Below are 13,657 nucleotides of genomic sequence, written 5' to 3'. Positions count from 1 at the left end.
TATGACGTCACAGTTTAGCGATTTTCTCTCTTACATGCTATTTGCATAACAAAAGCAAACATTTGCACATGACTGAAAGCTTTTTATTTCCTCTCTTTTATTTATAGAGATGCATGTGAGGTCGCAAATTAATTATCGAGTAAGGTTTGAAAAATTACCATAAAGAATACGTTGGAATTGGCAGAAGGAAAGAAAGAGGAAGCAGGTTCGTGGAATTTGTGGTGTAAAATATCTTCAACATCAAGAACACCTTCAAAAAAATAAATAAATAAAGAACATTGACATGGATTAGTTCAAATGCAGCAACTAAAAAATGAGATAGATTTCATTTTGTTCAACCATCGGAGTCTTGCAAGAGATGTGACCAATAAACCATTTCAATATGAGCTGTGACTAAGTTTGTAAGGTGTAAGGTTGGACTCAACCTACAATGAGAAAGAGAACAGAGAATGACAAAGACACATCCCTCCCATTATATCCACTCTGCTCATACATACATCCCATTCTCACTTTTAGTAGGTCCTCAAAATACAGCTTCTATCAAGTTGGAGTGTCCTCTCCTCATTAAGAATGTCACCTCCATTGCTCTTTGCCACCTTGCTGTCCTCAATACTCTTAGCCTTTCCCCTAATCCTAACCATCTTATAAATATTATTTTCATCATCGTCTGAGTCCAACTTCTAATACCACCCTCTAGACACCTCCTATATAACCTTTTCCATTTATTTGAACCTCTAAATCCCACGAGCACTCTTCCTCCTTTTTGGTCCTTCTTCCTTTAATTTTTCCAAACAGCTTAGCTGCTGCTCCCAGCCAAGCCTCCTTCATGTTCTTCCATTCCATCATCTGTAGCCTGACGTATCCAATATTGCTATCGACCTCTTCCTTGAATCCGATTGCATTGGCACGTTGAAGGTTCCTCACCCTAATGTCTCATTCTTGAGCAGCTTCCAATCTGACACTGTTGGCCCAATATACCCTCCACTGAAATCACCTTGCACATAGAAACCTACATCGACCCCTCTGTTTCACAAGGAAATAAACAATTTGGCTCCTACATGGGCCACATTTGAAGCTAATGTTTCTTCATTCCTCTTATACAAATATGCGTTTGCTACAAACCCTCTGCTCTATCCAAAATCCATTCTCCCCCATTATATCTCATCCCATCACCTCCCCCCACCATGTACTCCTTTGTAATCACGTACTTCATGACCTACATGCCCATTCAAATCACCTTCAAGGATGACCTCCTCCTTTTCTTTAAAACCTCCCACGAAGTACAGTACACTGTAATATTGTAGAGTCTACAGTATTGCAAAAGCCCTCCTATTCTTGCTCCTGACTCCCCACCTGAGGCATTCCCTCTATTGAAGACAACCTGAATCCCCTGACCGAGCTCCCTTCTACTAGCTCCCATATATCCCGCCGATCATCCCTTTGATGGATGCACCAGCTTTGGTGGCCTAATGGTTAGAGTGTCTGCTCTGAGTCTGGGAGGTCGGTGGTTTGAATCCTGCCTGTGACATACAAAGTATTTTTTTTAAACCAAAAAAAACCAGGATGTGTTGCTTCCTCACTTGAGGTTCAGCATTTATAAAGCATAGAGAATGGAGAATGAACAAACAACCACAAGTTGGCAAGTGCAGGCTTTGATGGGCCTAATAGTATCCTCCTGTGTCAAAGTTCCTTGTAAGGGAATTATTATTATTAATTATTATTTATGAAATCTTGCAAACAGGTCCCTGGACCTTTCTTCTGATAAGAGCATATACCATATATTTATCCTTTCCTGTCAAGTTACCAACATCCCAAGAACCAAATGTCAATCTTGCCTTACTCCTCAACTGAGCTGCTTAAACTCTTAACTGACAAGGTGATGCCTGTTCACCCACACCAGCCATGTCAGCAATCACTGCATGTCAACCTGCTAGTGCCAGCTGCCCATATCAATGCAGCCGAGAAAGGCCCCACTCCCAATGGGAATGACGCAATTCATGCCATTCACCATTTCTTTTGAATAACTCATGCCTTTTTTTTTTTTTTTTTGTATACAAGATGGAGGCTCGTGAAAGAGCTAAAAGTAGCTAACTCTAAAGTAGCTTTTCAGCATATCATTTTATGTACAGTTATACACTACCGTCCTTCATGGAATATATGCATTTCATATAAATATACGCACACAACAGGCAGAATGGTTGTATAATTTTACTTTGTGATACTCCAGAATATGAACTGTACCATACTACCAAGATTTTGCGATTTTTCGATTTCGTACTTTATCAATGTATTCTGGTATGGCTTTTTAATTCATGTTATTTATGAAAATGTTCGATAATAAAAGGTATGGCTTTGAAAGGCTAATTATTTCACTCTAAAGTAGCTTTTCAGCATATCATTTTATGTACAGTTATACACTACCGTCCTTCATGGAATATATGCATTTCATATAAATTTTTAAGAATCCATCATGGAAAGGTGAATTTAGAATGCACTTTTCAATAAACGTCATTGTAATTGCTTCAGCCATTATTGTGCTAGGCCGGATGATATTTATCAAAAATTCAGTGGATGAACAATTCGATGATTTTGCGATTTTTCGATTTCGTACTTTATCAATGTATTCTGGTATGGCTTTTTAATTCATGTTATTTATGAAAATGTTCGATAATTAAAGGTATGGCTTTGAAAGGCTAATTATTTCACTCTAAAGTAGCTTTTCAGCATATCATTTTATGTACAGTTATACACTACCGTCCTTCATGGAATATATGCATTTCATATAAATATACGCACACAACAGGCAGAATGGTTGTATAATTTTACTTTGTGATACTCCAGGATATGAACTGTACCATACTACCAAGAAAGGTGTAAAGACAATTAAATGGCTCTACAGCATAATTCATTAATGCATTTAAAACAATATTAAACACAGAAGATTTGTTGAGATAACTTTCATCTTCTGAGAACTCCAAGAAGTCTGTCACTCAAGATTTTGGGTCTCACTATCTGCCATGATCTTTCCTGGGAAATGCACATTGCAAATCTGGCCTCCAAAGCCAGTCGCCGACTGGGCATCCTCCGTCGTATGAAGTCCTTCCTTGGCACACCTGAGCTCCTCACCACAAACAAGGCTTTCATCCGCAGCTCAATGAAATACTGTTCTCCCCTCTGGGCCGGTGCTCCTGCCTCACACCTAGCTCGTCTTCAGGCTGTTGAAACCAAAGCTTTCAAAATCATTGGAATCTCCCACGATGAAGCTAACTCCGAGGGCCTTTCACTCACTCACCCCAGGCAGGTAGGTGGTCTTTATGGCTTCTACCGACTCCTCTCCGGCCTAGCTCCCCCAGCTCTCTCTGGGTTCTGTCCTCAAATATTCCTACAGGTCACACAAGATCTGCCTGCAACCCTCTTATGGTTAAACTGCCAAAATCAAGGCTCTCTGCTCACCTTCACTCTTTCATCCCTCTTTTCTCCCGCCTCTGGAACAAACTCCCGCACTCCCTTCAATCCCACTCCTCACTCCAGGTCTTTAAAACAGCTGTTCACCACCATCTCTTATCTTCCCCCATCCAAAACTTTGATCTTTTCTACCCCCGCTAATTTCACCCCAGATTCACTAGCGGTTAGGGTGCTGGCTTGGGATCCTCGGATCCTGGGTTCGAATCCCGGTTGATCGCTGAATTAACGCCAAGGCGGTTGACTCAGCCGATCATCATTCTGAGGTCGGCAAATTGAGTACCAGTTCACTGGTAATTCCATGTGTGTCGCAAGAGGTGGCTAACAGCGTTGGCGGCAGGAAGGGCATCCGGCTGTAAAACATTGCTTCAAAAAAGGGACCACGGTGCCCAAAAAAATGCCAACCCCCACTCTGTGGGGAAAAATGGCCTCAGAGGAGGGTTTTTTTAAAATTCACTTTTTTGAAATACCAACTTCTTTCCTGGAAGTCCTTGGTGTCCTTGTGTTTTATACTTCTGCCACCCCCCACCCCCCCCACCCTTTCCCACACCTCCTCCCCCCCTAAGTCCTCTCCCTCCCACAGATCTACCAATGTCCCTGCTCTCAAATTTTGTGTTTGTGCTTCCCCTTCTCCCCCCATCTTGTCTAACGCTACCCTTATTATATGTTTTGTGTGTCTGTTTGATTTTTTGTGTGATAAATATTTGCTCTTTCACGAGCCTCGATCCTGTACACACACACAAAAAAAAATCTACTAATTTATAAATTAATCTTCAATATTAAAGTCATGGCCCTAAGGTATGGGTGGATTCAGAAAAGGTGTGTGAAGGGGGTTCTCCCTTTGGGAATCAATGGATTGGTATGTTGTTATGCAACATTGCTATTTATTGATGGGGAAGACTAATGGTTTCCCTCCTGAAATGCCAATTTTTCACTGATTTACTGAATATCCAACTCCATTTTGGGATTACTCCGTCACTTAGCACCGATTCTCAAATAACCCACATGGGACACTGCACTACATCTGATCCGAGGACTCAGCATCCTCCTCTCCCCTCCATAGTGTGAATTGCACCACATGATGTATACCTGTATTTAAGCCTACCTGAAGCAGGAACTAGCATTTGGAATACTGTGAGTCAAAACATTACATTACATATTGCTTTGTTGGGGGGGTGCCAGTCGCTATCCAATCATCCATCGATCCACACTTTACTATGGGGCAAAGGAGCATTGGCCATCGGGTGAAGCACTAGTTTAAAAATGGGGGAGGGAGGATAAAATTAGCCTTAAAGGAGGGGATGGGGTTAGTATTTATTTATTTATTCATTTTACATATTAGATACACGAATAAATCACATACACAAACACACCTATACACACACACACACACACACACACACACACACACACACACACACACACACACACACACACACACAACACACACACACAAAACGGAGGTGGATACTTTGAGACCTGGTTGGTCATCACTCCATATCTTGAAACCCACTCACGTGTGGAGTTAGCAGCCAACAACAATAACTTACACACACATACATGCATATACGGGCACACAACCGTTCCACCTCCTGGAAACCCACGTATGGAGATTATACATTTATTATTTTATTTTTACAATTGGAATGTATTGACGTATTTATGTAACTAGTACACATATTCCCTATGGGAGTGGCATGAAGGGTCATGTTATTATCATATTTGGGTTATATGGATTACAGTAGTTCGTGGCTCTGGTCCGATAGTCTGTGGTGGATGCGATAACCATATGATGCCTAAAGGATGTCAGGATTCATCCAGATATATTTCATTTACATGTTAAACAGCAGTAGCGACTGTTTAAAATGATAATCGTACGTGTTTCTGGTTCATAAACTTTTCTTTCCTTCTGGTAGGCTTGCCCCACAATCTGCCACAATAAGCTATGTATACATGTTAACACTGCATTTGTCCAAGGAGGAAAAACCCATTGGGGAGATAGAATATTATTAGGCTTCCATTGAGGTTCCCACTGGAAGCCTATTGCTCTTGTAAGGATTATTATTCTCACACAATTTGTGGAGAAGATTCTGACAAAAACGTTATGGCTAGCTCTATGAAACTTTAACTCATTATATAGATACCAATGTAACTTCGTGCATCATTAATTTTGTTTTTGCAATTTTGACTCCCATTGGCTGCCATTGCCTATTATGCCATCAAATTTAAACATCTTCTCCAGAACCGCTGAACGGATCAGCGCAAAATTTTGCAAATATGATCGCCTTGCCATGGAGATAAAAGTTTGAGAAAAAAACTAAACGTTTTACGTGTGTTGGTGGTCATATTGGATTTAAAAAGAAAACTTTAAAAACCTACTTCTCTGAAACCGCTTATTCGATCGATACGAAACGAAACGTCTACATTTCGATTGGGGAAAATATTTGCAAACTATCATGTCATCAGTCATGTGGTTCACCATCTTGAATTAAAGGAAAAAATTAAATAATCACTTCCGGAGTACCGCTTAACAGATCATTGTGAAATGTCATACATATGATCAACTATGGATGTGGGAAAAATAATTTTAAATTATTATGTCATCAGTCACGTGATATGGCAGCCATCTTGGATTTAAGGAAAAGCTTTTTTACATGTTTTTCTCCAGAACTGCTGAACAGATCAATACGAAATTTAATATGTATGATCAACTCCCCATGAAGAACAACGTTTCTGAACTATGAAATAATCAGTCACGTGGTATGGCGGGCATCTTGGATTTAAGGAAAAAATATTTGAACATCTATATCTCCAGAACCATTCAACGGATCAATACAAAACTTCATACATATGATTGACTACACATGAGGATTTTTTGTGCAAACTATGACATCATCAGTCACAGGGTATGGTGGTCATCTTGGATTTAAGGAAAAGAGATTGAAAATGCATATCACCGGAACCGCTTAACCAATCCAAACCAAAATTTACAGATATGATCGACTATCACGTGATTGATGGCATCATCATTTAAAATAAAATTTCCTCATGATTCCATTTATGCAAGATAGTCACCATACCACGTAGCTTATGATGTCATATTTCAGAAACATTTTTCGCCATGGGGAGTTGATCATATATATGAAATTTAGTATTAATCCGTCCAGCATTCTGGAAAAAGATGTTTAAATATTTTGCTTAAATCCAAGATGGACCCCATACCACGTGAATGATGACAATCATTTTAAATACATTTTCCTCATAGGTAGTCGATCATATCTGTAAATTTTGGTTTGGGTTGTTTAAGCGGTTCTGGAGATATAGATTTTCAATTTTTTCCCTTAAATCCAAGATGGCTACCAAACCACGTGACCAATGACGTTTTTTTTCGCAAAAAATTTCCCGATCATATCATAGGCGATCATGTTTGTAAAATTTATTGTTTATCCGTTCAGCGGTTCTGCAGAAGAAGATGTTTAAAGATAATTACGTCATAGGCAACGGCAGCAAATGTAAGTCATAATTGAAAAAACAAAATTCATGATGCACTAAGTTACATTGGTATCTAAAATGAGTTAACGTTTTGTGGAGCTAGCTGTCATGGTTTTCTCGGACTCTTCACCACAAAATGTGTGAAAATATTAATAATCCTTCAAGAACAATAGGCTTCCAGTGGGAACCTCAGTGGAAGCCTAATTAAGAGTTATGACAATCCAAACTCGATGATTGAATATATCGTGCTTTGCTTTGCAAGAAAGTGTGGAAGAATATCTCAGGAAATCAGATTTTTTAAACTGCAATTTAATAACATGGACAATTGAAAACAACCAAACCATGAAGAAAGTCAAAGAAAGATGAATTATTGGGGGAAAAATCATAATTTGAAAACCAAGTGGGAAGATGGTACCAAAAACAGAAATCGGGAAATGATTGCGAAGGAAGTGGAAGAATTGTATGATAGATTATATACAAGAAGACAACATCGTGATAGCAGATGACAACAAGGATCAAACTGTGGTCATGGACAAAGTGCCATTCATGCTCCGAGATTAAATTGAACATTCTATTAAGCACACGAAGAACGGAAAACCACCAGGGGATAATAGCACATCGATTCAGATCACGAAAGAAAGGAGAAGAACTGGTTACGATTTTAGCAGAGGCTTTTACGAATTTTTAGAAAGCAAACCAGAGTATCAGATAATTGGAATAATGCAAATATAATACTTGTGGACACCAAATAAAGACCTCAGAAACTACAGACAAATTATATTGCTGCCTGGTATTTACAAAATATTTGCTAAAGTACTGAAAATTCAGCTGCAAGGAAAACCAGACTGCTCAGCCAAAAGGACAAGCAGGATTCAGGAGTCGACACAATACCTTGAATTGAACAAAATACAAGCAGTAATTACCCTGCGCTGGCGAAGCGAAAAGCATGGTTAAGCATTCAGTTGCATACGTGTGCCGTACGTGTCTGCATTTTAAAAATTCATTTTATTGGCAACCGTTGAAGAAGCGCCTACGCCTGTATAATTTTTTTATTCATAGATATGACGTCATAGGTCACGTGGTACGGACGCCATCTTGGAAAAACGTTACACCTCTATATCTCCCAAACCACTTGATGGAAAAAATTGAAACATGGCTCATTGTCAAGAACTCACCACGGGGAATAAGATATGTTGATGGTGATGTCATCGGTGCCTTAATTATGACGTCATAATTCAAGAAGTACAACGCTTGATCTGATCAGTATGAATAAACCAAAAATTCCTCTACAACTGTGAGACCGAAGGACACGAAATTTTCAGAATATGTGCAGCTCCGCCTGTAGAATTTTTCAACGATAATTATAACGTCTTAGGTCACGTGGTACAGACGCCATCTTGGAAAAAATCGAAAAAAGTTGCACCTCTATATCTCCGAAACCACTCCATGGAAAAAATTGAAACATGTCTCATTGTCAAGCACTCCACTTGGGGAATAAGATATGTTAATGATGATGTCATCTGTGCCTTCGTTATGACGTCATAATTCGACAAGTGCAACACGTATCCTATCATTGTGAATTTTTATTCTCAGCAACTTCTTTTTCTTTTTTTTTGTATACAAGATCGAGGCTCGTAAAAGAGCTAACATTAATCACACAAAAGGTCAAACCGACACATCAAACACAAAATAAGGGGAGCGGTAGACAAGATAGGGAGAGAGGGGGAAGGACACAACACAACATTTGAGAGCAGGGACATCGAGAGAACTGTGGGTGGGAGAGGGCTTGGGGGGAGGTGGGAGAGGTATAAACATATGGACACTGCAAGGACTTCCAGGAAAGAAGTTGGAATTTCGAAAAAGTGTATCTGGGTTGAATTAGCGGGGGTGTAAAGATCAAGGTTTTGGATGGGGGAAGATAAGAGATGGTGGTGAACAGCTGTTTTAAAGACCTGGAGGGAAGAGTGGGATTGAAGGGAGTGGGGGAGTTTGTTCCAGATGCGGGAGAAAAGGGGAATGAAAGAGTGAAGGTGAGCAGAGAGCCTAGATTTAGGCAGTTTAACCATAAGAGGGTTGCTGGCAGATCTTGTGCGCCCTGTAGGAATATTTGGGGGACAGAGCACAGAGAGAGCTGGGGTAGCAAGGCCGGAGAGGAGTCGGTAGAAGACAGAAAGACCACCAACCTGCCTGCGGTGAGTGAGTGAAAGGCCCTCGGAGTTAGCTTCATCAAACTGATGGTGTTCGTCTGATGGGCACGACATTTTCACCATAGTAGTGCCTCCTCATGTCGAATATTTTAATAATCATGACGTCATAGGTCATGTGACACAGGCGCCATCTTGGAAAAACTTCGCACCTCCATATCTCTGAAACCAATCCATGGAAAAAATTGAGACCTGGCTCATTGTCAACTACCCCCCATGGGGCACAAGACATGTTAATGATGATGTCATCGGTGCCTTCGTTATGACGTCATAATTTGACAAATACAACAAGTATGTATCCGATCATTATGAAAAGAATTTCAGCTACTGTTGGTCTGATGGACACGAAATTTTGACCATAGCAGCGCCTCTTCCTTTAGAATATTTTAATGACAATCATGACATCATAGGTCAAGTGGTACAGGCACTATCTTGGAAAAAACAAAAAATGTGCACCTCTATGTCTTCAAAACCGCTGCTTGGAAAAAATTGAAACATGGCTCATTGTAAAGAACTCCATATGGGAAATAGGTGTTGTTAACGATGACGTCATTTGTGCCATAATTATGACGTCATTTGTGCCATAATTATGACGTCATAATTCGACAGAGACAACGCTTAGTCTGATCAGTTTGAAATGTATTGAGCGTGATCTATGCAACAATTATATTAGAGAATATAAATTTATGATGTCATCGCTCACGTGGTCTGGCAGCCATATTGGATCAAAGAAAAACAATGTTCAAAAACAGAAGAGTTGGCTCACAACAAGTTGACTGTGCAGGGTAAGTATTCTATGAATACCATCTAGTTAGACAATTGTTCATATTCACCAAGAAATACGAGTTACCACTATTTTTGCTTTCCTTTTTTTAACTTGGAAGCTGAACAGCATCGAAATTGTAGCAGTGATAATAATTATTGGAGCATCAGGAATGACGAGGAAGAACCTCACTGAGATTTTAAAAACTATCCCCAGGAATATCACCACAAATTAACTTCAACTGGAGGCAATCCGGGGTTCAGTGACGATCCTGAAAAGAGCCCTTGGAACAAAACTATGAAAAAGTTGAACAGCTTGGTCCATGAACCGTGATCCCTTGCCGAAGCAGAGATGGATACTTTGGGTCCTGGGAGGACTCCGTTTCACCTCCTGAAACACACAAATGGGGATAACAATCAACAACACATATACACACAGGGCCGGTGCCAGACTATTTTACGCCCTAGGCAAGGCCAGCTACTTGCATGCCCCCCCCCCCCCCCACCCACCTCCCCAAAAAAATTGCCAACTTCGATTATGAAAAACAGATGTTTTGTTGAAAAAATAAAAAGCAGAAAACTTGAAACTGATAAATTTATTTTAAATTGCAAGAATACCAACATGCAACCGTAAGATGCCAACAGCACCAATATTAAAGGCGCAATATCCATTAATATGGCAGTGGCCCTGTTACCCCACGCTTTGGGGCAAATGGGCTTTCACTTAAAAAAATATGACACTACATGTGGTTTGCAATGCAAAATATAGAAAGTGGTCCCTTTATGAGTGTGAGAATGGAAATTACAGATAAACAAAACAGTTTTTGGTTTGAGCAATAAGTTTTAGATGTACAAAATCAAAATTTTAAATAATCAATCTTTGATTAAATTTCGCAAATACAAAAGAAATTATTTTGGCACACAAATCATTTTGAACTAAAGGGCACTCGGTGTAATGCATACCTCAGCCATTGGCAACACAACATTCAAACCTTTTACTTCACACACCTTTAAGTATACAGGTATATACCATTTAAGGATACTTGGCGTAACCAACCCGTCATGTCACCACAATATTTCGCTTATAGTCAGACAGAGAAACAAACAAAAAAACAGACAAACAGAGTTAAAAATGTCTCATAAAAGTTTCAATTTCAGACATATCAAAATCTCACTTTGCGGGCCTTTTCCTTTGCAAATTTTGTCACCAATTCAACCAGATCAAGTGCTGATGCCTGGGCATGTTCAATTGATATCGTTGCCAAGCCAACTAGTCTCTTTTCCAACATTGTAGAGCGTATGTAAGTTTTTATAAGTTTGAGCTTTAAGAAACTACGTTCACCACTTGCCACTGATACTGGAAGTGTGAGAAGGATCCTTAAAGCAACGGAAACATTTGGCACATTATCCAGGAGTTTTTGTTGTAGTATGAAGAGAAGTACTTCTTGTGGCAGCATCGACTTTGGAAGTCTTCGAGCTATTGCTGCAAGTTCACAACACAGATCTTCAGCATCAATATCTTTGTTTCCATTATGCATCAATGATTTTTCCAAATTCTTGCAGTCCTTAAGTACATCTTCAGTAGATTTTATCTTTATACTGTATATATCATACAGGAAGCCAAATAGTGAATTCTATTGTTGTAGCTGTTGGAATCTCTCTTCAATAGATTGTATGGCCATGTCTAAAACAGCATAGTAGAAACCTACTTTGAATTTCTGCCTTGGATCTTGTGGTGCCTCTTCTTGGGCTTCATACTCAAACTGCCGTTTCTTTCTCCTGTTTCTAACTTGTTCTTCTGTCTCAAAGTTTGGTAGTATCTCTAGTTCCTTTGCAATCTCAGTAGCATCTGTCAAAACCTGTTGAAAACCCTCATCACACCTGCAGTCCACAAGATAATTCTTAGTCACTTGCAATTGTTTTGTAGCTGAATTTAAATCAGCTTCCTTATTTTGTAGTAGCTTGCTTGTAAGATTGACTTCAAAAAGGATGTTGTACCATGTAGCAAGGGATACCACAAACTTGAACTTACTAATTGCACCAGCAAGGGCCTTGGCTTCAATTCGGGAAGTATTTCCAGCTGAACCTGTTCGGCTTGTATCATCAAAGATCTCTATTTAAGCATCATATATATTACCAAGATGATATCTCAGTGGTTTCAAAGCATCGATCCGACTCTCCCATCTTGTTTCACTCAATGGCTTAACAGTTATGCCTAAGTCTGATATATGGCTAGTTAGAATTTGCCAACGCTTAGTCGATGTAGAGAAATAATTATAGATCTGTTGAACCAAACAAAAGAAAGTAGTTGCTTCCAGACAACACCTAGCAGCATCATTGACTACCAAGTTTAAAGAGTGTGCATTGCAGGGCACAAAAAAGGCACGTGGGTTTATGACCAGGACTCTCTTTTGTACGCCATTTTCTTTGCCTTTCATGTTACTCCCATTATCATAACCTTGACCACGCAGATTTTCAATTGGCAATCCCATTTGCTCAAGCTGTTCACGAAGAGTTTCTGCTATAAAGGCACCTGTAGTCTCCTTTAGTGGAACAAATCCCAAGAAATGTTCCCTTATGATAACTTCAGACTCAGACATCTCATTATCTGATGGTTTGATTACATCAACAAAACGTACAATCATTGTCATTTGCTCAATATGACTAACATCAGGTGTGCAGTCCAGAATAATTGAATAGTATTTGGCTGAATTTGTATGTGTTAAAATTTGCTGCTTTATAGCACCGGCTAGAAGCTGTATGAGCTCATTTTGGATATCTTTTCCTAGGTAGTGAACCATTGTTTCTTGATCTTGAACTCGACGCAAATGTTCATTCATGATAGGATCAAAAAGGGCTAGATATTCTACAAACTTTAAAAAATTTCCATTGCTAGCACTGTACAACTTTTCATTTGTACCGCGGAATGACAAGTTTTGCATGCCAAGAACTCTTACCAAAGCAATCAAGCGTTACAAGATTTGTCGCCAATATTGTTCTTCTTGCCTAATTTTCTGCTGGTTAATAGCATCAATTGTTTTTCCTTTAGATAAGCGCAATTCAAGTTCACGCCAGGCTTGATAGTTTTCTAAATGGTCAGTATTCCTCTCATGTGAAGAAAGAATTGCTCCAATGTTCTTCCAGTCTTTTGAACCTGTTTCTTGTAGGGATGATGCACCATTTCTTTTGCTGAACAACTTGCAGCAAAAACAAAAAAAACCACATCTTTTGAGGTTGAATATGTCAACCATTGACGGCACACTTCTTCACCATTTGCCAGTCTTCTCTTGTAGTGTATAGGAGAAAATCTTCTGTTATTTGTGTCTTTGGGAAAATCATGTGATACAACCTGCTGTGGTCCATGTTGTATTATAAGCTGTTGCAAATTATCACTGCAACAGTAGGGCCATTTGGCAGGGTCACTGTAATTCAAATCAGGCACAATACCATCTTCTTTTGCAGACTTTGCAGTACTCTCACTTTTCTTGACATCCTCTTTTTCCTCTGTGTGTTTTCCAGAAATATCTCCAATTTGTGAAACTTCGGTCTTGGAGTTCATATCATTTGTAGTAGGAGCACAACATTCAGCTCCCCCAGTGCTAGTTTCAACAAGAGTACAGTCATATTCATGTTCTTGATTTGCTTTCTGTGTACGAAGGTATTTCAGGAAGAACCCCCCTTGCTTTGCTTGCTCCTTAGCTTGTTCTGCCTTTCGTTTGCGGTACTGGGCTCCAGAA

The 13,657-nt window shown here is 39.5% G+C and overlaps 1 pseudogene; it reads right to left on the bottom strand.

Annotated features, from left to right (window-relative positions):
- Positions 1 to 377: 377 nt before the first annotated feature.
- LOC144891208 (zinc finger MYM-type protein 1-like) lies at positions 378 to 12,862 on the bottom strand (annotated as a pseudogene).
- Between the last annotated feature and the right edge of the window lie 795 nt (positions 12,863 to 13,657).

This window comes from Myxine glutinosa, chromosome 3 (assembly GCF_964187855.1).
Source record: "Myxine glutinosa chromosome 3, kmMyxGlut1.1, whole genome shotgun sequence".
Classification (NCBI taxonomy): domain Eukaryota; kingdom Metazoa; phylum Chordata; class Myxini; order Myxiniformes; family Myxinidae; genus Myxine; species Myxine glutinosa.
Note: the sequence above shows the minus strand (reverse complement) of the source record. Positions and strands in the feature narration are given on the sequence as shown.